The sequence below is a fragment of the Pinus tabuliformis genome, chromosome 5_1, assembly GCF_031772625.1.
Source record: "Pinus tabuliformis cultivar Carrire ecotype Pingquan chromosome 5_1, CPIR1, whole genome shotgun sequence".
Lineage (NCBI taxonomy): Eukaryota > Viridiplantae > Streptophyta > Pinopsida > Pinales > Pinaceae > Pinus > Pinus tabuliformis.
In genome coordinates, this window is record NC_142305.1 from 261,157,577 (window position 1) to 261,185,247 (window position 27,671).

Consider the following 27,671-nt stretch of genomic DNA (forward strand, 5'->3'; position numbering starts at 1 on the left):
ATATGACAACCTCGAGCAATGGATACTTTAGGCTCATTAAAATAATATAGTAGCAGTAGTTAAGGATCTGTTGGGCATATAATTATTCTTTTCTGGGCTCAACAAAATACTTCTAGAAAAGAAACCCCCCTAGAGCTTTCTTTTTGGTAATTTCAATCTCTCTAAATAAGAAATGCCTCAGGTAGTCATCATCCCAGGCCTGGTTAAAAATCCATGGGATGATAAACATGTTTTATTTATCTTCTGAAGAGAAATAATCAACATATTACATGGCATTGAGTAAAAGGATGTCTAAATTTTGTATTCCACACTCTGTATCTAGCAGTTTCTGTACTATACTATGTAAAAATTGCAAGTATGCTATTACAGATGTATTCTAGAAACAACATTTTCAGAGCATGATTGGTATTATGTTTCATTTGTATGAGGATTGCTTCACAACCAATATTCATTTCTACCATCAGTCAAAGATGGTTATCTCCACAACTTAATGATTTGTATGGCATTGTGCAAAGAAGATTTACAGTTTTTGTACTCCATTTTTGTACTTAAAATTCAGTTCCAGAAAAATAGTCGAAGAGCACAATAGCAGCTTCAGTACCATCCCTATCAACATTATTTTTATTTAGTACCTGGTCGCTACATCAAAGCTAGGTGATCTTTACAAATCATTATCCTATATCATTGTAAGTGGCTCAGGTATGTACTCAAATTTGCTTGAATTTGATCATTAATAGTTAAAATGTACGCTGTATGAGAATGCACCTCTAAACTATCCCTCATTTTAAATGATGCTCATAATCCTATCCTATACTCCTATAACCCTTCCATTCCCTAATCCTACATTTCCTATATTCCTTCCACCCTGCATAATTATACACTCTTGTGTCCTCTCCTCACCATCACCTCATGATATCTCTGAGTAATCATGATCGTTTGTGCTAACTCTCATTTAGCCTTAACGATATCATTCCACATCAGTTGCATGAGGGTCATGTTTATCATTGCGCCTCAAGTCTCATGCTTCCTATTAATCGTAATGATTGACTCTATGTTGTCATTTGGCCAAGTTTTGAAGAATGGGGAATGACTTACACAAGACTGCATAATTATTGGGTAACAAAGAATTTGGCAAGAGTGCAATCGTAATTGAATTAAGGTGCAAATTTATATGAGAACTGATTTCCATGAGCCCACATTTGGCTAGTTCATGCACAGTCCTGAATGCCACTAGTGTAGAGAAATTATGGAGTTGAAAGGATGGACGACATTCCTACAGAAATTCTAGGGCTATAATAATCAGGTCGCTTTATTGTTTGCTCAAAGTTTCAATGCGAACATGTCAAGGTTGGAGATTTGAGTTTTAGAGTTATTCAGGCATCGTTGAGCACATCCATAGTACTATCCATGATGGGAGAACTGTTCTTCAAGGGTGGGCAGTTGAATATCCTGAATTGTGCTATGTTTTTGAAGCCGACTTATAGATCTCTCAGTTGGGCGAAGGGGGTATTACGAAGCTGCATAGAAGAAAAATGGCATTCGCTGCTCACATTGCTGCAATGCTTCCTTACCTGTGAAGGAAGGTATGTGGTCATTTTCCTTTATCACATTCACTTATTGACTTATTTCACTGAGGACAAATAGATAAACATCCTGCACTTCTTGAGGCTAAGCTTACATAAAATGGCCAGAGGGGTACAATCTTGGAGTAGGAAGTCTGAAACAACGTTGTATCATGATAGCCTCATTAAAATTTTAATAGTTGTTGATCTTTGGAAGAGAAAGAGATCGTGGGAGGATTTCTTAATAGGGAACTTCCATCGGGAGGAGACTCAGGTAAAAGGGCAACAACGATCAGTGGGCAGGTCACTGAGACAAAAAGATGCAACTCCTATGCCTAACTCCCAAGCAACACTTGCCTCTCCTACCCATTATCCCGTTCCTACCCATGAAACCTCCCAGGTAGTAGGTCATTCTTCGAAAGTTGGAGGAAATGTGATTTCTGCGAAAAAGAAATTGGGCATGAAACAAAAAGGCAAAAGAAATAGGGCCGAGTTGGACCGACCTCAACCGAGTCATATGGAGGAAGATAGAGCAGTGGAACCCTAGTTGGAGGCTTCCAAAATGTATGAGTGCGCAAAACCAAAGTAAAAATGAAGAAGATCTATTTTCCCTATTAATAGCCCCTTGATTGCTACAACAGAGACCTTTGCTTAGGGATGTCGAAGAACCCGTAGTATGGCTCACACCCAATAGTCCATAGCTAAAGTTGTAAATTCCAATCATGTCCACATTTCCTCATCCCCTGATTATGATACAAAGAAGTTCGAGTTGTATTTTGAAAAAGTACCCATGCCCACATCTGAAGCAGATATCCCTGTGGATATTGCACAAGACTTAGAAACATTATCCCCCGTTTAGCCATCATTGAGTAGGAGTGCTACTAAGGAAATCCAACATATTTCTTCACCAAAAGGAAGCATTGGTAAAGCACCTGAAGGCAACGCATCTCAGCAATCAACAACACCTACCAAGGCTCCAACTTGTGATGAAGAAGAGAACCTGAAGATTCGACTTGTCAAATTGCAAAAGAAGATTGTTAAACTTCGAGAGAAAGCTAATAAATATAAGGTCTTGTTTCATTATGTAAGAGAGGTCAATCACCAGGTGAGGGACTCTAATATGAGACTATATGCCCATAATGACGAGTTGAAAAGGAAAAACATGCAGCTGCTACATTGGAAAGAATCAAGATTTAGGCCCACTAAAATGTTGAGTGCATAAGGATTGGCCCTTCAGTTTAAGAAATGTTCTACACAGGTTCAATATGGGATCGAAGTTTTGGTCAAGACTGCTAGTCTTTGACCGAGGTTCCTCTTATTTTTCCCACTCTTTTTTTGGCGGACTATAGCATATGCATGAGGACATGCATCCAAATCGGTATGGGGGGATGTTGGTGCCCTATTTTGTCCCCAATTTTACCATTTTCCACCTCTATTTTTGCCATTTTTGTCAAATAAAGTACTCCTACACCTACCCTTCCATCACTATCACCATCCTAAACCTACCAAGACCCTGACACAAGGTAAAAGTATTTCATTAGTGTCATTTTACTATTTTTGGTTAGGTTTGAGTGAGTTTAAATTATTCCTAATGAGCTAACTAATCACTATGGATAAGTGTGAAGAATTGAGCAGTATGGACAAGTCACGATGGAGGGAGTGATTATCGACAAACTTGTTTTGCTATTTCTGTACTTAACAACCCAATTCAGGATCTGTACTCAACACCATGGAGGATTAGTAGACTTCGTGCTTCTATAGGCTTGGATACTACAACTGGAGATTATGATTAAGCAGAGTTTTTTGTTTTCCACGATGAAGATCTTCTACATCCTCATTGAAACATGTCTATGCCAATATTGGGATTTGTTAGAATCTGTTGTGCTAAGAAGAACAAGGTCATTCCAGTGATCAAACCTTAAAGTTTAATTTAGTCATTTTGTTGAATTTACCATGTATGGTTTATTGTTGCTCTGAGCACGAATTGATCCTATAAAGGCCAAACTTGTAATGAGTTAAGAGTTAGCTAGGGAGAATATTGTCATTGAAAAACTATTGGTTATCAAGTATTGTTCAAAGACATTATCATTCATAACAGAAGACTGTTATGGCTATGCATTGAGCTTGAATCGATTCAATAATTGGTTTGCTGTGAAATTTTTATTTAAATGTTTTAAGATTTTCTTTCCTGCAAGTAGTCTAATCTTACCCAGGTGTGGCAGGGCCCACCATCATCTGGGAATAGGCTTCATTGTTAGTATGTAGGAGTACCATTGCGTGTTGATTCATTACAGTTGTTTTTATTCACTTTTGGTTTGAGTTTGTTGAAGTTTCTTGTACAAATGCATGAGGAATTTCATTAGCTTTGGAGTGATTTTAAGTGTGATAACCTTGCATTCATTTCTAGACACCTTGATTCAGAATTCTGAGTGTGTAGATCCTTGTGTGTCATAGAGACTGTGTGTAGATCCTTGATGCAGAGTTATGCTCTGTTTTTCACAAACGTAGAGTCGTATTTCATATCAACCATGCTTTATTCTGTCATATAAAAGTCCATTCAATTACGTTGTGATCGAAATTCCGGTGATGATTTAATCAAATGTATTTTGAAATCACTGAACGCAATCTCTGTATGATTAAGTCGATGTGTTCATATTTGTAATGTGGTTTACGATAAGCGACCAATCATGTGGATTTATTTGTGTAGAATAGGGAGTTTGATTGATGGTGTGTGTTGAATCAATCTCAATTAGTCATAAGTAGGAATTGAATTATTTTATTTCCATGATTGAATTGTTTGATTTATTTTAGACATTTCCAGAAGTGCTATTTATCATAAAAGTATTTCTTTACACAATGTTGATTGAAGTAGTTAAATTATCATAGGATAATTTAGTTTCATTCTCATATAATCGATTGAGGATTGATTTCCATTTTCTTTAATGAAGAATATAGGTTGATTTCAAACATTGAACTGAGTGACTTATGTTTTTAGTGTGATTTAATTGTTTACATTGCTTTGAGTTATTGAATATAATCATAGACTAGGTCTCCATTCTAATGCAGTAGTTCAGGATTTAATAAACACTAGACTTAGATATTTTTGTTGAGATTCCACTCCTGTAGTATTAGTTCTATAGTCATTTAAAGTACAATTTTCATTTCCAAATAAGAATAGTTTGATTCAAATGAGTTAAAGGTAGCAGAATAAGATTTGATTTTAGAAGCATAGACTAGTCTTTTATCATGCTTTGTTACCAGTAAAATAAGTGTTTGATTTCTTTCAATAATTAGAAGTTTGAATTCTCATTTAAGATTTGCAATTGGAATGAATATAATTTAAGCTTTCAGTTTCATTAAGTTATCATTTGATTTCATAGAATTAGAATAAACATAGAGTGGATTGAGTTAAGTAGAATCCTTTCATCTTGTTTACGTGTTCTAGGAATGAGATGAGTGCTTAATTAGTCATTCTATACTTAACGATCAGAGGAAAATCATATACTCTACATTTAAATATTGAACCAAAAATGTAGTACAACTCATGCTTATGAGCCTTGGTTGACAATTAATAGTAAGAGATTTAACCACTAATTAAAACTCCCAACAAAATCGACTGGATGTGGCCTTTCTGTAGTAGCTCCTAAATCTCCCTCTTGATTTTGTCATTGTCCAGAATGGATCCCCAATAGATTGGTCCATTATGAAATAAGGCACCTCGGCTCAGACCGGTAGGACTTGATTGAAAGAGAGATATGAGGAGGTCGAGCGCATAAGTGAATGACCTATAAATAGATAGATAGGTGGGCCATCCTGCCCATGGATAGTGTAGTCATCTGCGCATGCATTGATAGTTTGCATTGGCAGTGGAGACGTACTGTTATAGATATTTTAGTCGTGGGTGTACCATGGACAATGGAGATCGATGGATTTCTTGACCTGATAGTGCAGAGGCATCCCTGCGGGGGAGGTGAAGATGTCCTTGTACTCCTCCATGACCTTGTCCATCTGTTGTAGTCATGTGGAGGGGCCCTGTCTAAAGGTCCTGGACACCATCTTCTTCTTTTTGTGAGGGCGTATCATCAGGAAAACAAACTTCCTAGTTTTGGAAATGGGCTTACTGCATTGTTTTGTAGTAACCAAAGAGATGGAGGTAGGCAGTGCTACCTCTGGTATCCTGTACAACTTATTTCCAAAAGTAACAATAACAATATGAGGCCTTGACTCATACACAACATGTCACTTCCACAAGTATGGTTGGCCTAATAATACATCAAAAACATCAAGGGGAGCAACATCACATAATACCTCATGTGTGAAGGGCTTGTTGTTGTATGGAAGGGGACACTTCTGGCTCACGTGAGGATCTCATCCTTGCTGAAGCCACCTGATAGTGTACAATTGTGGGTGTACTATGGTCGGTAAGTCCAGTCACTTCACAACCTCTGCCGAAATAAGGTTATTTTGGCTCTCATTGTCGAAAATGAATTGTAGCGAGGAACCCTTTACCCACATCTGGGAGTGGAAGAGGCACTCCTCCTCCTCTGCATCTTTGGGTTCCTCCTTCTAGATCTTTGAGGTGGAAATGGTGGCGTTGGGCTCCACATCGATAATCTACTTCCCTTTGTCATTCCCCTTGTCGGGTTATGACTCAAAGTTAGAACATGCATCTGATTCTAAAGCCTTCAGCTCGACCACCAATGATTACTTGTCTTGACACACTTGTGTTGTGAGTAGATAGCTTATGGAACTCACACCACTTTGCCATGTCCTTCTTCGGCTTCACGGTGTTGTTCTTTGCTTGTGAATTTGGTAGGTTTTCCTGGGCAGCCCCACTTTGGCTTTGTCCTTTGTTCAATGGTTTGGGGGCACCTTTCCCTCACTTCAAATTCACAGTTCCAAAGTCTCACTTCTTCTGTTTAAACATCTGCTCGATCTTGACTGTGTATCGGTACGTCGTGCCAAGAGAGCATATGTCTAGGAACTCCATTTCATCCTGGATGTACTTGTGTAGGCAGTTGCGGTACTTGAGTACCAAATGTTTCTCAGAATCCTTGATACCCAACTTCGTGCGAAGGGTGTGAAAAAAATTGGTAAACTCCGGCACATCTTGGTCCCTTCCCTGTCGCAGCATTGTCCACTTTATGTATTTATCCTCATAACTCTCGATAGGATAGTACTACTCCTTAATGGCATCCCAGAACAAATTCCAAGTAGGTGTGGATGAAAAAAGTGAGGTCATACTTTCATCCTTATACTCACAATAGGTTTCCCACCAATCCTTGACATGGGGCGACTTTGAGAAGAGAAAAAGTAATCTTTTCTTGGATGGAAAAATCATGAATTGAAAAATATCCTTCTAGTAGATTTAACCATTCATCTATGATGTTTGCATCTATTTTTCCCTCAAATATGGGAATGCCAAAGTTTAATTATAACTTAAAAGGAGTAGAGCCTCCAGAGTGGCTACTGGATGCGCCACTGGTGGGTAACCGTTGAAGGATCTAGGAAAAGTTATCCATCATCACATTCCTTTCTTTCTTGAGGGCCTCCTTGAGAAATATTTTGATAGGATCTCCTACCCCCTCATCTTTCTTTTCTTCCCCCATGGGCGTCCGTCGATGTTTGCGAGGCTGATCTAACAAAGGTTCAACCAGATTGAGTCCTAACTCCTTATATCTTGACCTCATTGGGGACTTGCAAAGAAAAATAGAGAAAGAGTAGACCGATCTAATACCACTGATCTAGATTTAAATAGGAACGCAACAAATTAAAGATATAACCATAAATACAAATATGCAGTAGAAATAACACTTCATTTCATTAATATCAAATACTGAAATAGGCTTACAAACAAAATGGAAATAAGGCTAACTCAAGTGATTGTATCTTATCTCTAAGAAGAGATGTGGCGGCTACATGCCTCTAAACTGTGTTATGATGAGTCTCAAAGGCCTATTTATTATTGAGAAAAAAATAGAAAACCCTAAAAATCCAAAAACCTAACCCTAGGAGATGAAGCGCTAAACTATGGGCCTCATTAGGGTAAATTGGTATATCAACTTCTCGGGGTCGTAACTTTGGCATACAATCTCCATTTGACGTGCACAATACCTCGTTAGAAAGATTTACCTGAGGACTACAACTTTTGAATGACCAAAAAAAACGTTGTTTAGGGCCTCAAAACAGATCTGGAAGTTCAGGACCCAAAAAATTTCCAAAAATAGTAAATTGTGCTATAAATAAGGAAACTCAAAAACTGAAAGAAACAATGGTGGGGGTCCAAGTGGAATAGGTGGGTGGCCACCAATACCCACCTAGATCATCCTGCCCCTCCCCCCAAAGAATAAATTGTCCCCATTGCGTTTAGTTCCTCCATTAGATGATGAAACTTCTGCTGAACTTGGTCCCTGGTTAGCCACTTTCCTTGGTGAAGGAGATGGCTTTCTTTGACAACTCGATATAGTTGGACCCTTTGGCGTTGGTTGTTCTTGATCTGCATGTCCATGATCTGATCAGTTGTGGATTGTTCCATGCAATCTGGATTTAATTCTGTAGGTGTCATCTGTTTTGCAATGTCTGATGTGTCCAACAATGGTGGGAAGTAGGGTCGAGGGAGGTCCACATTGAACACTGGGTGCATGCTAAGGAATGGGGGAATGCTGAGCTCAAATTCATTATCTCCTATAGCCTTGGTAATGGTGTAAGGACGATATTAGAGTGTTTGAGTTTCTGATAGGCTCAGGTAAGGCATTACTTCCGCAAATGCAACCAGGTTTCATCACCCACCTGAAACTTGTGTGGCACTTGATGTTGATCATGTCGTTGCTTGCACTTGGCATTTGATTTCTCTAGAATGTCATGGACCTGCCAGCGGTGTTGTATCTCTGAAGTGATAATGGTGAGCTATCATGCCAGGGCATCTAAGATGTTTGTTTTGGGGGTTCTGTTTTAATTTGGAGGACCAATGTATGAAACAGATTTAAAACAGTGATGCCTAACCTTTTGAATAATAATTAATATTTACACAGAGGGATGTTATTAAAAATCACATAGTGATATATCTTGTATGGTGGTGAGCAGAAATAGAGAGATGATATGACTATTTGTTGATGCCTCGAAAATCGTTGCATCAACATCGGGGAAAACCACCTGGTTTGGACCTTAAAAGTAGCTCCTTTTCCCTTTGGTGTGGTGGCTCCGACTGGATATAATGGGACTAGTTTTCCAATGACTTATAAATGGGATCGATAAGTGATTGATTATCTAATATCTAGTGGTAATGATGGATAATTTATTCTAATATGCAATAATATAAACAACTAATCTATCCCGGGAAGTCTTTCTCTTAGTGCAAATTTTTATAGTTCTTATTGACAAGTAGGCATATAGATGACTCTACTTGTAAACAAGAATATTCATTCAAATGATAATTACTTTGTTCAAATAGTTGAACAAAGTAATGATTAAAACATTATTACACTATTTATATATTATTGATACACATACATATGAAAAATAACAATTCTTTAAACATTCAATACTGATAAGTAAAATAATTGCTGTAAAAGCATATACATACATCAATAATAGAAAAATGAATAAATGTTGATTCACATAAAAGCATGAAGCAAGAACATAGATAATAGTACCATATGTGTTTGAATATCCTCTGATATGAATTGCATTCAAATCCTGCCTTTTAACTTGGAAACACTTTCATAAGAAGCAATAGTGCATATCACATAAAAGTATTCTTCATCAAAACTTAGAATTCAGGTCCAGTTTTCATAAAAAATATATATATCGGAAGCACAATAGTGCAACTTCCAATCCAAGTCTTAATACAAAAATTTGAGGACCCTTTCTAAAAACATGAAAGGGTCTATAAATACTATCTAAACTAACAAACTATGATATAAAAATTCTATGCGCTGGTATTAACCAAATCACAGAAATTGTGATAATCTCCTCAAAATGGGTATGCTGTAGTCGGTCAGAGTGATTCACTGTTTCGGCTGACTATCTTGTGTCATGAGCTGGAAAATGGCAAGCATCGGTTGCAATTCTAGCAGGTGACTCATTCACGAATGTAGCTGGGCAGTGTATGTGGCATCTGTAACTTCTGGAATCATACAACCGATTGCATCGGTGAGGCATTTCATTGCTATTTGCTGACTGTGTGGTTTAACAAGGAAGAACCAAAAGGTATCCCATGTTAAAGTTTGAATGCCTGCAATTAATCTTTCCCTTTTTTCCAGTTCCCGCTTCCATGTCTGTTCCAATGCTTTTACTGATGGAAGTTTCCCTAGAGAACATTCAGTAATTAAATTTGACAAATAAAGAGTGTTATTAATCAATTAAATCATATTACTAGTTTCCGATCTGCATCTTGACGTTGTCCTTTCTGTTTTCATCAGTTGAGATTTCCATTCAAGGAATAAGATTTCCTTATGCGATTTGAGAATCTGGGGTAGATCTGCAGCTTTTCCTTCTTTGGTTTCTTGCCAAGACAGGACTCTGTTAGTGTTTCATTTGCTTGCTCCAATTTGCATCAACTGACTTATCAATCATAGATGAGGAAATTTTACATAAGGGAAGAATGAGAGAGATATTGTGACATAATAGGCTCAATTGATTAGACAATGTTTTGGTAATTTGGAGAGCCTCCAATTTTAATTCTCCGACTTGAGGATATCCTTTGTATCTCTCTATTTACAGTGAAAGTTGAGCGATTTGCTCTTCTTTTGATTTTCTCAACTGTTCGTTTAATGATTTCAGCTTGCTCAATGCTTGAGATAGCTCTTGCTGCTTTTGAATTGCATTTTTGACTGCCTCTGAGTTGCTAACTGCTGTTCTAACTACTTTATCCTTTGCTGCTTCTCCTGTACCTGTGTCTCTAAAAAAATGATTGCCTAATCCTTTTTTTTAAGTAAATTGCTTACTTCCAATGCTTTGTCCATAGTAGCTGCTATGTATGCTATAGCATACTGAGAGAGTTTTGTGAGATCTTCGGAAGGGTTGAATTCTTCTCTCCATACTACATTTGTTATCTCCATTTGTGAAGGTAAAAGAGAAGATTAATCAAGTTTTCTCTTTTTCCTTTGCCTCTTGATTACAACCCTATGCTTCAGGCTGTAGAAGACATCCAAGGGTGGTATTTCTTCTACATGTAGAACAATTTCATTGGAAGGACTCTGGGGGATTATCTCTACATCCTTTTGAGTCATGGGTGGGCCACTAGTTCCTTCAGTTGGAACTGTATTAGTTGTTGTCTTTTGACCAGTTGTCACCTCAGGAGTTCTGAATCCTTGTTAACTTTCAGTATTGCTGATGATTGAATCGAATTGTTGTCATTCTTTGAGTAGCTTGGGATCAACATAATCACTCGTATCCATGAGTTCACTACTCTTTTCTTGCTCCTGCTCCTGTTCTAGTAGTTTTTCTTTTTCAAGAACCTTTTCCACTGCAGGAGTTTTGTCGGCAACTTTCTGTTTAGTTTGACTTGGTGGCTGAATTGTAGGGGTTGTGGCTAATAGGTCTAAGGGCAGAGTTTGCAACCTATAATATCTGAGCCTATTAAATGTTTCTAACCCTTCTTCTTCATATTTGATTATAGCCAATGCTTTAACTTGAAAGAATGTTTCGGCTGAAGCAAATAAATCATCAAAAACATCTGCTTCATTATCAAACTTAGCAAGTTTAGCTTGTTCAAGAACATTATAGGCAACCTTATTTGGATCATATTTCCTGTTAGGAATAGTGGCAAGATTCAACATCTACATCTTTTCTTCTTCTTTCTCTGCATGCTTATAGTCATGTAAAGTGAAAATGCCACATCATAAAGGGAATGTAGGCCAGACCTGTTTCTTAGAATTTCTAAGGGTTTTTGATGTCCCTTCAACAATTATTTGATATGCCAATTCCCGTGCTAACAATTTATCAGGCACATATAGGGGGAGGACATGTGGTTTAGTAAGGCTGCCAAAAAGCCTTATATCGGTAAATTTTTCCTCCCTGAACCAGCTTCCTACTGCTGTTAGGTCAATCTGTGCTTCCTGGGATATCCTGGGGGTAGGCTTATTAAAAATAGAATAATATGTAGGTAAAACAAAGCCATTGCAAATTCTGTATAGGTGGTTTGTGTAGTGAGATTTCCACAATTGCTGATGATAAATATGAATCGGGTTCGGATCTTGGGCAGTCCATTTCCATTCGAGTATCAGGTATTCAGAATTAAAAAAAATAATATCCATAATATATGCACTATAGTAAAAGGGGGGAATGGTCCGGGAAGTTATATGAGCATTTGATCTGTATTATAAAATTGCTATGGCTAGCCTATCGGACAAAATATTTGCCCAATCCATAACATAACCATTAATTGCTACTTCCATTAGCGGGACCATATCTACAGTGAATTTGGCAGAATCATGTTGTTCCCATAATCTACATATCATAACTCTAGCATAGCAGTAAGGAGAAGCTAATGAGTCCGACTCTCCTTAGCTTCTCCTTAGCTTCTCCTTAGCTTCTCCTAAGCTTCTCCTTAGCTTCTCCTTAGCTTCTCCTCTGTCGATTGTCGATTTGCGATTTACTTTATCACATCGGGAGATTTGATGAGGCCTTTACTTATGTTCTTTTATCAAAGAATATCTCCGATCACTGATTGCGATATCAGATTGGAAGATATGATGAGCCCTTGTGTGTGTGCCTTTGGTATTTGATTTCCCCGATTGATAATTGCGATTTCCTTTTCAGATCGAAGAATTGGATGGGGGTTGTTTTGTGTGTGTCCCTTTTTTCATTGCGATATGCGATCTCCGATCACTTTATCGCAATGTAGAAATGTTTTATAATTTTTAAAGGAACACTTTATTTTTTATCAAAAGGCTTTATACAATGATTTATTTATATCGAGCCTTTTAATAAAGATTTTCCTTATTATGGGGTTAATACCATTTTTTATTTGTGGACACACAAATCATAACTAAGTTGATTTTAAAAAGGGACCCATTTCTTATTAAAGATTTTATGTAAATATTTTTAGAAATGGGGGGTTGTTGTACAACACAACACTATCACAGTGTTCAAATTGAAAATTAAATAATCATAAGTAAGAAAACCTTTAAACTATGCTCAGAAGGTTTAAAAACAATATGCTTAAGCTTACAAAAGATGTTGATGATTTTATGAGTTAGAGGGAATCAATTAATTTTTTTTTTTATATAATTCATTCTATTTATAGATGATCACTTCAGAAGCTTATAGGAATAAATCAAAACACAATTACTCCTACCTAGTTATCTTTGTAAAACATAAGAATATGAAGAAAACACTGTGAAATAAAATTGGAAAAACTTACAGTAAAAATGAAACTGTTTGAATCAGAATTCAGAATCCTTTGCTTTTGTATTAATGATTTAGAAAAGTCAAGTACATTTAATGTTTAGAAATGCTTCTTCAAAGGTGCAACCCGTAATAACTCGTGGAAGAGAGTGATTTATACAATTTTCGAACTGAGAAAGTACCTTAAACTATTTTACAAAAATAGATAAATACAAAATCAAGAATATAAACTGATAGTCGATTTGTCACTATTTTGGTGCTGAGATGTTGATGACTGTTGCTAGAAAAACTGAGAAAAGTTGAGCTGGTGATGACTGTTCCTTAAAATACTGAATTTTGTTTGATCACCCTTTTAGTCAAGTAAATAAGTTAATCCTTCCCAACATTTCTTATCTGGGATATATAACTTAGTTACCCTTCTATAAACTTCATCCATCTCTGTATATTTAGTAAAAGTGGGTTTTACTGGAAATATATGTCTAATTTCATCCAGAATGAAAAACGAATCTCTGAGTGCATTCAACACAACCCTTGGTGTTGTTGCACCTCTTATGTTTGAAACTGAAGCTGCATTAGTGCCTACCTCTATAAGCTTTCGAACATAATCTTCAATAGGCATTAATTTTTCATTTATCACATGCATAGAGGGCAAGCCCTTGCTAGTCAAGGGTTCTAACCTTCTGAAAAATATTTGAACTATAGTATTCACACTGTTGCACTTTTCCTCCAATTGAAGTATGAGGGTTTTCTTGGTAATGATCTTCTTTACTTCTAGTATAGTTGTTGTCCTGTCATTTATACCTAATTCTTCAAGCTCATTGTTGTCTTTAGAATTAAGGAACTTGATTATTTCAGAGGAAATTTTTTGCATGTCCTCAAGCTCTTTAGAAATAGTTTTAATAGCTTCCTAATATTTCTCCAACAGGTCTTTTTGATCAAAGATTATCTTGATATAGGGCCAAATATCCTTGACTGATTCAGTAATTTCTTCCCACAGAATCTCCTTTTCCAAACCTAGTTTCTTTCCAAGGTAAGACTCTTTGATTTCCTTATGCAAAACTTCAATTTGACTTTTTGTCCTTTGCAACTTGGTTGCTTGTGAACTATCTGCAGATGCCTTCATATGTTTTAATTCCTTCAGTTCATCATGCAACTTCTTGATTTCAACTATCCAAATGGACAGATTCTGAATAGATTCTGCAAGTTGTTCAATTCCTTCTGCTGTACCTATAGTTGATGCTGTGCCTAAAGTAGAAACTCTAGTTATTGAGACTACTGAAAGAGGAACTATATCCATTGGAATTTAAGTCCTCTTGACAAATTCCTCTTTCTCTTTGACCAATTTTTCCATTTTCTCCTCCATTTGTTTTATTTGCAGATTTTGTTCCATGATGAGCTTCATCATGCCCGATTTCTGAGTTTCAGTTTCTTCAGTCTCCTTGGTCATTGGGTCCTCAGAAGCTGGCAGTTTAAGCTACTTCCTTAATGCTGAGAGCTCAACATTTTTCTTCTTGATAAGTTCTTGCGTTGCATTTATGTTTGAGGGATCATATCCCATCTTCAGCACCAGATCTTCCAAGGATTTGATCTTGGTGTCCTTTTCCAGTGAGGAAACTTTTTCCAACTTGAGTTGTGACTGTGTATTGGGCAAGGTGACCTGTAGCTTTGACAAACTCATGGCAGTTTTTAAAAAGTGGAAGAAATCATCTAACCAGTTTGTTTATTCATCTCAATTTCATCAATTGGATGCACATATTTTACATTAAACACAAAAGAGGTTTGCTTCTGATAATGTGCAGAAGTCCTGGGGTGTGGAATTTGAGCTTGTAGGAAATCCATATGCATCTTTCCCTTCTCAGAGTCAAATACTGAAAGAAGTCTAGCTTGAGATCTCAAGGAATGTTTCTAGAATTAGGTATAGGTGTTCAATTTCAATTCTTCATTCTTATTTTTAATCTCAGTGAAAACATGAAAGATGTCCTCCTCCTTGTCCTTCTGAATGATTCCACTGGTCTGAATTACCTACTATTCCCAAGAAGTAGTGGAATGAGTTGGGGACTGGGTAGACTGTCCACTAGATTGTGTATAGAGCACAGTCCCTCCAAGTTTTTCAAATGTTCTCTTCTGAGACTCATTTGTTGCACCAACAATCACAAAGATCCTAGGTCTCTTCTTTCTATGCACAATCCTAAAGCCCTGGCTTAATACTTTAGTTGTAGGGGATGACTGTTCTTCCCTTCCTCATTTAGCTATCTTTTCCTGTGCAAGTGGAGTTTGTACATTTGAAGTAGAAACCACCTACTCTTCAGCTTCTTGAATGGTGTTCTCTTTCCATTCCAACTGATTTTTGTACTGCTCTATTTCAGGCCTGGCTATGTGGTGATATGCAGTAAACTTATTTTCAACCTTGAGTTTAGAAATCACTCCTATTGGGTAATAAGACCAAGTGAAACTAAGACCAAACTTCATTTCCTTTAATAACCTATCTGCTTCTTCTCTTGCTGCTCTAGTGTTGCAAATGGATGGACTGACCTAAGCTTTTAGCTTGAATTGTGATTTCTTCTTTGTAGCCCCAAAGTGTACTTCATCTACATTTAACCTCTGCCTAATATATTCCAATGCAAATATTCTGATGGGGAGGTATTTGGGAAGTTTTTAGGGTGGAAGCTCATAACCATAAACTCTGCTTTCTGTATAGTTTTGGTAAACATACCAATCTCCTGTTGTGGCTTGATCCACTAGTTGCAACACTTTTGCAATTTCATCACTGATTCTTGGTACTGGAGTGCTGCTCATAAGACTAATAGCTGGATGAATAAACATATGAACTGTTTATATGTAAATTCTTCTTTCTCCTTCATTCCCATTGAAGTCTAAAAGATCACTCATTAATGGTTGCCTTCCTCATCTAGCTTTTGTAATGTGAATGGAAATTTGTCCCCCCTGAAAATATATAAAAAGGTATACAAGTACTGAAGCATACTTGAATACTTCAGTGTTAAACTGGACAAATTGCTCATGTATGGTTTCAACTAGGAATTGGCTAAAGTTATAGAGAACAGTGGGTTTGGAATCAACAGAAAATATTGACAAGAAACCTAAGATGGCTTCATTAACATATTGATCAGAATTATAACCAAGAATATATGACAAAATAGTGGTGCTTTGCTTGGTTCTGTCAGGGAATATGGATGAATCATAGGGAGGGTTTATTTTAGGTAGAGGACCATCTATAGTTAGGAAAAGTTCAAGAGTCTTAGATCTTTTAGTAAAATCTAGCTTTTGATAAGCTTCTATCATGCTTTCATGAGAAAAAGGATGGGTTGGTGTAATAGTTGGGGCTTGAAACATATTTTCAATGGACTCAACATTGATGAAACAAAGGATTTCTCTTATGGTTGAAATGATTGCTCTTTGAGTGGGATCATAGGATTCATGGAATTTCCTAACAAATTTAGGTGCTCTGTGTATTTGAGGGAAAATGTAGTGGGGAAGGTGGGAGTCCCAAAGACCTATTTCATTTGTCTAATCAATTAATTGATCCTCCATCCAACAGTAAATTTCATAGAAATCAAATTGAGAGGAAGACTTAAAATTTTTACAATCTATGTCAACCAGAGAAGTATGATGGAAGTCAAATTGTGGATGAATAAGAGTATTTGGGATCTCTGCAATTTATTTTCCTGTAGGAGGCATCTTGTTAAGTGAATTACATATTGAAAGTGATAGAAATGGAAGAAATCGGTCTTAAACACAGTGAAAACAGAAAAATAGTATAAATGGAAGTAGATAGGTGGACCTGGACGTCGGTTTGGTTCTGAAAAGAATGACGAATTCGGTTGAATGATGAGTTTGTTGTTTAGGCTGTAAGCATAGAATCTCCAGTGATGAATTGAGTTTTAAAATTATACTGTGTAACAGTTTTGATGAAGGAACAAGGCTTATAATGAAAAAAAATGGAGTGGGGTTGTTTAATGAACAATTAATTCATTATTAATTATCCAACGAGACTAATAAACAGGTATATGGGGCATAAATTCGTGGGAGTTGCGAAATTAATGAATAATAGATAGGCGACAGGTGATTAGATGGAGGAAGTGACATGGAGTGGACGTGGATAGTGACGTGGGAGCGGCGATAAACGGTCAAACGTAAACTGCGTTCTGGAGCAACTTCAGGTGGTAAGTTGTTTAAGGATTTTAAGTCCCGAAAGAATATAATGAACGAAAATTAGTTAAACAGGGTGGTTTCCAAAACTGCACACTTCAGACAACACCCCCCCCCCCCCCCCACACTGATAAAGTTTGGATGGAAAATGAGGGCTGAGGAGCGATGTGGGCCATCGGATCTTGAGGGAGTGTGCAGGATGTAAGGTAAGATGAAAAGGATTTAATAATGTGAGGCAAAAAGTGATGGTGGGGTCAATATTTATGGCGGATGTGACAATTGAGGGTTATGGTCAAATAAATGCATGAAGGAAGTAAGGAAGTTTACAGAATAACATTGGTGCTTAGAATTTATGGTTTAATTAAAACCCATTGCCGTATGCACACATTTAAAATGTTATAAATTAGGATAAAATCCTTCCATGCTCCAATTATATCTCATATGTCTACCTACCCTTTACTCTCCTAACATTTTCACTTATATCTCCGAGTGCACTTAGACTAGCAACTCAATATTTCCTTTTAATGAGTAATCTACTTCTATCCCTTATTTCCTCCATTGGCCCAGATTAAATTGTTGGGAAAATTTTTATTTGCTACCCAATGACAAATATTTTAAATAAAATCCAATTATGATTAAACTGTACAATTGGATTGTATAATCTGTGTGGCATTTAAACAATGTGCTCACAAATTTTATTTGCAAAACTAAACTGGACTAAGAGTAGTGGCATTTGGATTTGCAACACTTTCATAGTTTATTATTTTTTCTTTTCTTTCTAACCTAAAATTTTATTTTTGCCTTCATTTTTAGGGCATCTATTCTAACATTCTATTTGATATGGACTTATTCATTAAATATCCCTAACAATTTTTATTTAATATTATTTTTTGTCCATATCCTAACTTAGCATTTTTTGAAATATATTTTCATTTTTTGACTAATTGATACTAACTTACCAAAACCAAAAAATGCTACAACATTGGCTCCAATTGGGGACTGCTTTATCCTATAGAATGCAGAGAACCTGTAGATCCATGTGCCTTCTCCTCAGGCTATGGATTCTTTGCGGTGAAAACTCATACTGACAATTTGAAAAATAAAAATAAACTTGACCTTTTACAATGGTAGTAATGAAATATACTTCAACTTCTCAGTACTAAATATAATGTTTGAGAAACCTTCCATTAACAAGATAAGTGGAATACAGTCTCTCAATATTTTGTAGCACAAAAGTATTATTTCCCTTTACTTCAGCAATAGTTAAGGTCCAAACCACAGGTTGTCAAACTTGCCATGTTTTCCCTTGTCTTCTCTTCTAGAATCCCATCTTAGAACTAGATCACCCTCCTTGAAGTCCCTTTCCCTTGCTCTTATGTAAAAAAGGCTCTTCATTTTATTCTGATATTTTTTCAATTTGTATTGAACTTCATCTCTGTTTTCATTTAGTTCAATAATCTGATTTATTCTTCTTGAAAAATCATTAGGTTCATCAGTTGAATCTTGTAGAATCTTTAAAACAGGGAATACTAAGTTGGTAGGGAAGATTGCATCCTTCCCATAGACTAACTAAAAAGGATATTTTCCAGCATATCTCTTTGGAGTAGTTATGTTTTCCCATACTGCATAAATTAGATGAGAGTCCCAAATCTTTTTATGATCTGCTAAAGTCTTTTTGACTACATTTATCAGAATTTTTTGCAAGACCATTACCTTTACCTTGAGGTTAATATGGAGTTGAATGATGTAACGGAAGCTGATATTTCTAGCAAAACACAATCATTTTAACACTAGAAAATGCTGTGGCATTGTCAGTGACAATCTGGGTTGGGCAACCAAATCTAGATAAAATGTTTTCTTTATTGAATTTGATTGCTATTGAATTAGTAACATTTCTTACTGGAATTGCTTCCACCCATTTAGTGAAGTAGTCTGTTGCAGTGAGGATACATCTATGCTAATTTCTTGAAGCGGGATGAATTTCTCCAATAAAATCTAGTCCCAATTGGAGAAAAGGTGCTGAGAATATTGTTGGGATCAATGGAAGAGCTGCTATTTTTTTCTTACCAGCAAACATCTGACAAGGGACATGTGGAGTACTAAAAAGGTATGCTTTTGATGATCATTTCAGTGACTTTTCAGTAGAAATTGTAAACCTTTTTGCATCATGAACTTGGAAAACGATAAAGAATTATAAAAAAACATGTGAGATTAATATGCAAGACTAAACCGCTGACAATTGTCATTCCCTCATGCAGGAAGTGGTGAAAACGAGGAGTTGCTGTTCCAAAGGAAAGGACAAGGACGAGGTAACCGCTGTCCCTTTGATGGGAGACCGAATGCAAACAAGGCTAAGCAGATCAAAGCAAATCGGCCCTGAAAAGGAGGTGAAGACACCAGCTTGGCGCAGGAGGGAAAATCGATGATTAAGGATTAATACTTTATCTATTTTTATACTTAGACATCTCCGCCGTCACCCTTATAAAAGGGACAACATTTTTAGCTCGGAAGGGAGGACATGATTATGCTTTTATGTAATTTCTGTTAAGATCAAAACTTTGATCATTGAGTCACGATAAGAACTGGTTTATTGTAATTTTGCTTCATGCATTAATAAAAACTTGGTGATTATTTCATCCCTGAGTCTGGATTAACCTCAAGCGGTGTACCCCTGGAGGCTAAGGGCCCGACCCTGGAGGACACTTGCTCCTGTATTATTACGATTTGATTTCTGCGTGGTTTTCTTATTGTCGTTATTTGGTAATCTGATATGCTTTATAAGTTTACATCAAATGCTCTGTTAAGTTTAATTCATTAATATTTCTATAAACATAACTATTGTATTGACTCTACATCATATTACTGTTCCTTTCAGAGTTGATTGAATATTATTAGTCTTAACGAAATACTGTTACTATCTTATTATAGAGCTTTTGTGTTGTGCATCTGTTCATTCATGTTACAAAATTTATCCTGGGAGTTATGTTCTTTACAATTGTTGAATTGATGAATGATGCTATTCTATTTTGAAATGCAGTCATATTCCCTCTAACTGAGATTAATATTTGGATCAGATTACTCTTTAAGCATGCTGTGCGTGTATATGGTTTGTAAGCGTTGTTCCATAACTTATCAGTACTCAGTGTTGTTCCATTAGTGTGTGCTGTTCGATCTGCCTCAAGAGTGAAAGATTACCGTTTGATTATGATTAATGCCTTTGATTTGATTTGTTTCCGCTCATGAGACTTAGTTGTTGATTCTATTTCATAATTGTTGTTCCATTTAAGAATTGCTGTTCCATTACAGATTTGCTGTTTGATTTCTTATTTGCCGTTCCATTTTCTTATCTACCGTTCCATTTGCTAGTGTTTGTTATTTTGGTGTGAGAGACGATCTAAGGCTGTAGTGGGCCTTGGCATTTACTGTCTGGTTCCCAGCTCCACGACCTGTTCTCTAATTTCCTTTCCATCAGTTTCCAAAGGGATGGGTTATCACTACCGAACCCTTGACTGATAAGTTGCCTAGTCTTCTGAGTGTGTGATTTACTCTTTTGGAGTAGCTTAGTTGTAGACAAGCATCCGTTTACTCTTGTATTTCTGAACATTGTACTACTAGCATTACTCTGGCAAATGATAGCCTTAGACTGAGACACTCTTTGAAATAAAAAAATGCTCCCAGATTGACATATTAATGGGAGGTAATTAGAGGTGAAAGAGACCCTTTTTATAGCTCTACATTTTGGCGCCATTGCCGGGGAAAGAGTGTATCCATTTGTCCTTTTTTCAGAGTAGTGTATGAACCTGCTAGGGAAGAGTTGGATTTTAAAAATGGAAGGTAAGAACCTACGTACGGAGTATGTAAAAGCCCTGCTCCTCTGTCTGCTTTCCTAACAGATTTGTTGTTTCTTTGTTTGAATAGAAATTAGTAGTTCATTTGAGTCTCTGACTAAGCAGAAAAAACCAGAAAAAGATACCAAACCTCCACCCAAGCTAGAAAAAGTTAAGGGGCCGATGACCCTTGGCCGAATGACCTTCATAGACATAATCTACAAGAAAGCAGAATCTCAGCCATCAGTAGGACCCAGGAGAATTATTTCTAAATAGCCTACTAGTTCCCTTCAGGCCACAGGATCACCATCTATAGCCTTTGCTGAGGTGCATAGTCAAACTGAAGAGCAGGACTTTCAAGAGATTGAAAATTCTACTCCAGAACTATTGCAGGAAGGGAATTTCAGAAATCTTTGTGAAGGAGAAGGAGAAACAGGCGAGACCGAGGAACCATGATCTCCTATTGGAACAAATCAGCCATTAAACAGCCCATACAAGGGGAGTGCTGAAAAAATCATTGTTGAAGGAACCCAATCCCCTCAGACATCAGGCATTCTCATTATCCCAGATAGAGGAAGTGCTATTAAAACTATTCCTATCAAAGCCCTTCCCTCTCAACCTAGGAATACCCTCCTATATATCCCAGAAGGTTATTTACATATATTCGACCCTATGGATCAAAATCAGCCAAACACTCAAACCTCTACATTACAGTACCCTATAGTGGATTCTGCAGCAAATGCGCCTATGAAAGCAATCCCTCTTCAACATATCCCTACATTTCACGGTCTCACATCAGAAGACCCGAATGCATTTTTATTTGAATTTGATGTGTTGTGCAGGGGATATGATTACACCACCGACCCCCACAAACTGAAACTATTTCCCTCTACATTAAAAGGGGCTGCTTTAAGATGGTTTATGGGATTAGGTGGCGGGGTTATAAATAACTAGGATCAAATGAAAGAATCTTTCCTAAAAAAATATCAGGATTACTGCAGGTCTAGAGAACTAAAGGATGAAATATTCCAGATGACAGCTAGATCGAATGAAACATTAGAGGAGTATGTGGAATGTTTCCAATACAACCTACAAAGATCTCCTTATGCATCACTACCTTTACCTGATAATGTGTTAAAAAATGCATTGATAAGGGGCATGAAGGAACAATGGATCGAAACATTAAACATCATGGGAAAAGGGGATATTTATCAAGAGAATTTTGTTGACATTATTGATTTATGTATTAGGAGCTCGAGAGGCAGCACAAGAGTAAAACTGGCAGAACATGATCGGTTTATAAGAGATAATAAAATTTCAATAGAAGGAGTAACACGGGTAGAAATTGGAAATTTATTGGAAAATTTTAAAACTGATATTCTGGGGACACTAACTACACAACTTGATATTATGCAGGCTAAATAGAAGCAAATGGAGGCAGAATATAATTTGGCGATCTTCTGCCCCCGATGCAAGAAAAAGCATAGTCATAAAGAGTGTCCACTGGATACAGTCCAAACATGCGCCATCTGTACAAAGGATCACCTTACGGAGAGCTGCCCCTCACTTCCTGGATTGAAGGCGGTATATAAAGAAGCGGAAGAAGAACTAGAATCAATGTATTTGATCAACCAGCGCCGTCAGTGGCAGCCGAGACAATCTGGTATGTTTTCAAATCCAACTTCTTCTTTTCAGCCTCCACAATATAATGCTCAACAATATAATATGTGGCAAAGTCAATCCCAAACTCCGTTGCCAAACTGGTCACCACAATCATTTCCTTCTTCAAACTCGTGGCTAAATCAGGCAAGCTAATCTGGTTGGCTGAATTTCCCTTGTACTCCACCATATTGGCAAGGTAACCCATATTATCCACAATGGACTCCCCCTACTTCACAAAGTTTAGTTTGGCAGAAACCGATGCATCAGCTAGTAGGAACTATTCCACTCCCTCAACTTACACTTCTAGCCTTACAACAGAATCCCCAGTCTAATATGAGACTGCAACTCCCAGCCCAGCCCAACCCAAATCCAAATAACAGACTGGTCCAATCTCTCCAAATTATAGAAACACTAGAAATAGGAGTTGATTTAAGGGAGTGAAATGATCTTCAATTAAGATCCGGGCATATTATTGAAACCGAGGGAGATAAGACAATTCAGATTGAAGATCAGTTACCCAGAGAACATCTGTCACCACAAGAGGATGTGAATAAACAACAAACTCATAATCAAGCAACCACATCCTCTCCTCCGTTCCCAGAACGATTATTCATACCTCGACCTATACAATATCCTGACTTTGACATTCTGGGAGAATTACAAAACCTGTACATAAAAATTCCATTCCTCCAAGCCATTCAAGACATCCCCATATACGCAAAAACTAGCAAAGAATTGTGCATAAAGAAACCAAGGAGGAACATAACAAATAATCCAAGAGCCAAAGTAGTCGGTACTTTATCTGACTAATGGCTTAGTTGATCTAGGAGCTGCAATTAATATCTTAACAACCACTACTTGCCAAAAGCTGGGCATTACATCGGTAGAACCCACCTCTACCTTGCTAGAATTGGCTGACTGATCTGTGGTTCGATCGGAGGGTACTCTACATGATGTCATGGTCTCTGTTGATTCTTGGGAATATCCAATCGATTTCCTGATAATAAACCCCAAAACTTGACTTGATGCACACCTGCTAATTTTAGGAAGACCTTGGCTTGCTACTGTCGATGCTTCCATTGGCTACTGGCAAGGAAATATGACCATAACCAAAGGACCAAATATCAAGAATTGAGTTCAATATCCTCCAGCGCAGCCAAGTGTCACAATAATTAAAACTAATAAGCACCCTGTATCATACCTTACTGATAACATTAGATCTCCATTAACTATACAAGAGGCACTTGATTTTAAAGACCAAACAGAAGATGATGCCATTAATAATTTTATTAGTCAAACTAGATCCTGCACACAGTGTCACATGATAGAAGCAACATTTGATAATGAATTAGAAGAAGATCCTCTGAAAGATACACATGATCAAACAATACCTGTTACTTTTGTTGCAAATAGTAAAATTGTGGAAATTGAACCGAGAAAAACCTTAAACATTAATGCCAACCTCACACCAGAACACGAAATGAAGCTCATCCAGTTGCTAACAAAATATAAAGAAGCATTTGCATGGGATTACCCTGATATGAAAGGAATTGACCCCTAATTATGTACACACCACATTTATATAGAAAAGGATGCCAGACCTGTTCGTGAACCTCAAAGGAGACTTAATCTTCTTCTAAAAGATGTGGTAAAAGTTGAACTTCAAAAACTTTTAGATGACAATTTTATTTATCCTATCCCTAATAGTAAATGGGTCTCTCCGCTTGTGGTGGTACCAAAAAAGAATGGGAAATGGAGAATCTGTGTGGATTACAGGGAGCTAAATAAAGCAACACAAAAATACCACTTCCCTCTCCCATTCTTAGACCAAGTATTAGATACTCTAGCAGGAAAGAAATTCTTTTCTTTCTTGGATGGCTTCAGTGGATACAATCAGATTCAGATTGCCCCTGAAGACCAAGACAAAACTACTTTTACTTGTCCTTGGGGAACATTTGCCTATCGAGTTCTACCTTTCGGTTTATGCAATGATCCCTCCACATTCCAAAGGGCTATCCTTAGTATTTTTGTAGATTTAATAAATGATGGGCTTGAAGTATACATGGATGAATTTACACCATATGGAGATGATTTTGATCCAGAATTAGACACCCTAGAAAAAGTCCTACAATGCTGCATTGCTACTAGGCTTTGCTTAAGCCACGAAAAATGTTATATGATGATGACTGAAGGGCTTATCCTAGGACACTATGTTTCAGCAGCTGGCATTCAGGTAGACCCAGCCAAAGTCAAAATACTTTTGCTTATTCCCACTCCTACTACTCAAACAGAGGTACGTAGTTTTCTTGGATTTTCTGGTTATTATAGGCGATTTATAGAACATTATTCGCACATTGCTGCACCTCTATATGCACTAATTGGTAACGTTGATTTTATTTGGACAGAAAAATGTGAACGTGCTTTCGAGGATCTAAAGAAGCTTGTATCCATAGCCCCAGTCCTTCGAGGACCAAATTGGGATTTGCCATTCCAGATATCATCTGATGCGTCAGACACAGCCATTGGAGCAGTCCTCGGGCAAGAAGAGGATAAAAAACCATATACTATTTATTACATCAGCAAAAATTTATCCCCTGCTGAATTAAATTACACTGTTACTGAAAAAGAATTCCTAGCTGTAATACATGCTGTCAATAAGTTTAGACATTACATTACTGGATATCCTGTTATCTTGTATACAAATCATTCTGCCATAAAATATTTAGCAAATAAGTCTGTCACAAATGGCAGAATAACTAGATGGATGATTCTATTGCAGGAATTTGATATCACAATCAAGGATCGACCTGGCAAAGAAAACCCTGTAGCCGATTTTCTCTCAAGAATGTCGAAGCCAATTGATGCAGCAGCAGTTGAAGATCAATTTCTGGACGAGCATCTGTTTGCTGTTACTGTTCAAACACCCTGGTGTGCTAATGTTGCCAATTAACTCGTTGTAGGTAAATTACCAAAACACCTAACCTCTAATGAGCGGAAGCAGATTGTTCAGAAGAGCGCTCGATTCTCATGGATCGGGGGCTATTTGTTTCACACAGGGGTAGACATGCATATCAGGAGATGCGTTCGAGAAGATGAAATCTTTGACATTTTAAAAGCCTGTCATGATGGACCATGTGGTGGACATTTTGCTGAGTGTAGAACTCGACATAAGGTGCTGTAGACAGGGTATTAATGGCCCACGATTTTTAAAGACGTAAAGAAATTTGTCCAAGCCTGTGACAACTACTAGCGAGCAGGACGTCCTGGTCAATCTGATGAGATGCCCCTAAAACCATAGTTAGTCATTGAACCATTCGAGCGATGGGCTCTTAATTTCGTTGGACCTATCAACCCATCATCAAATCAGAAAATATATATTTTGGTGGCAACAGAATATGTCACCAAGTGGGTTGAAGCAGAAGTATTTCCTAGAGCTACAAAGGACTCGGCCATACAGTTCCTGTTCCATCTATTTGTACGTTATGGTCTTCCAAGAGAAATAATTACAGACGGTGGACCACAATTTGCTGGGAACAGATTAGCTGCAACATTCAACAATTATCACGTCCAGCATAAAATCACTACTGCATACCACCTGTTAGCAACCTATACCAATAGGTTTCATATTTCATGATTGGCAAAGAAAGTTCCAAATATGCTCTGCTTTGGTGATGCAAAGATCCCATATTTCCAAGAGAAGACAATGTGTGTATATAGCTTGATGTTGTCCCAATTTTGATGGATGGTCCAACAGCCTAATCTGGATCATGCCATGTTTCAAATTTTCTATTGTAGAATAGAGAAAGAAGTCTGTCCAAACTGTTTAATCTTGGCATACCAGTAGCTTAGGTAGAGAATTGAGGTTCCCAACTGCTTAATCTGGGACCTTGGAAGCTATAAGGGTAGCCTTGGATAGAAAATCAAAAGGAAAAATCCAAAGAAAAGAAAAGGCACATAAGGGTCTGCAAGTCTAAGTGCACCCTCCATGAAGAAACAAAAAATGCTAGGCAAGTAGATGGGTAGGCAGATGGGGTTACAGAAATGTCATTCCTTTCAATTGAGTGCTTGATAACCTGTTTAAAAAAAGGAATATCAATGGATTGAGAAGGTCTTCTTCTCCATCATGTTGCAACAAAGCAAAGGAGCATCTCTAACTTCCCATTTTTTCCCTTTCACATTCATTACTAACATCCCTTCATCAATTAAGATTCATAGAAGAATTTGAGGTTTTATGCTGGTTCTTATGCCTTTAAAAGCCACATTTCCTGTGTAAAATTCTTTTCATCTTGATCTACTCCCTAAGCTAAGTGGTTTTCAAATAAACTTAGTGATATCACTCCTCATTCACCTTTTCCATCCATATTAACCCCTAACTTCTATTATCTAAATCCCCTATGTTACCCTTTCCCTACTATTATAACACTATGGTGTATAAACCCCAAGCATTGTATAAATATCCCTCCCCTTGGCATTATAGCCATATGTTCACTGTTAGGGATTAAATTGACATCTGATCAGTTTGAGAAACCTAAGCCTTACCCCTCTTTCCCCTTCAGTAGTCATTTAACCCATTCAACCCTTCATTGGCTAAAAAACCTTGTAAAAAACCCATTTTCACCTTTAACCCGCTCAATTGCAAAATACATATAAAAACCCACTTTTTCTATTTACCCAAAGTCTTAGCGCTATCCGCATTTTTATAAAAAACATTGAAAAAACCATGTAAACCGCCAAATTCCTAAGGTTCCCACCGGGCGCAAATCTCAAAAGATATATTATTTTAATCCCGCCCCCCATCCGTATCGTCCGGCCACCTCAACGATCCGTCGACCGTCGGATCGGGCCCTTTTCATCCGACGGCCCTCGTGCATTTCGGACCGGCCCCAACGTCCGAAAGATACCGTCCGAAATTTGTCAGAGGGTGATGTCAGGCCTCTGCCACGCGTCACCCCCACATCGTATCGGAAGCCCCTCTGACAATTCCGCTTCCGTATGGAAGGCGGTGCGATATGAAACCGCTAACCACTTCCGGTTTCGGTGAACCCGCCTGCCAGCGTCACTGCCAGCGTCACCGCCAGCGTCATCGCCGCGTCGGCGCCCCCGT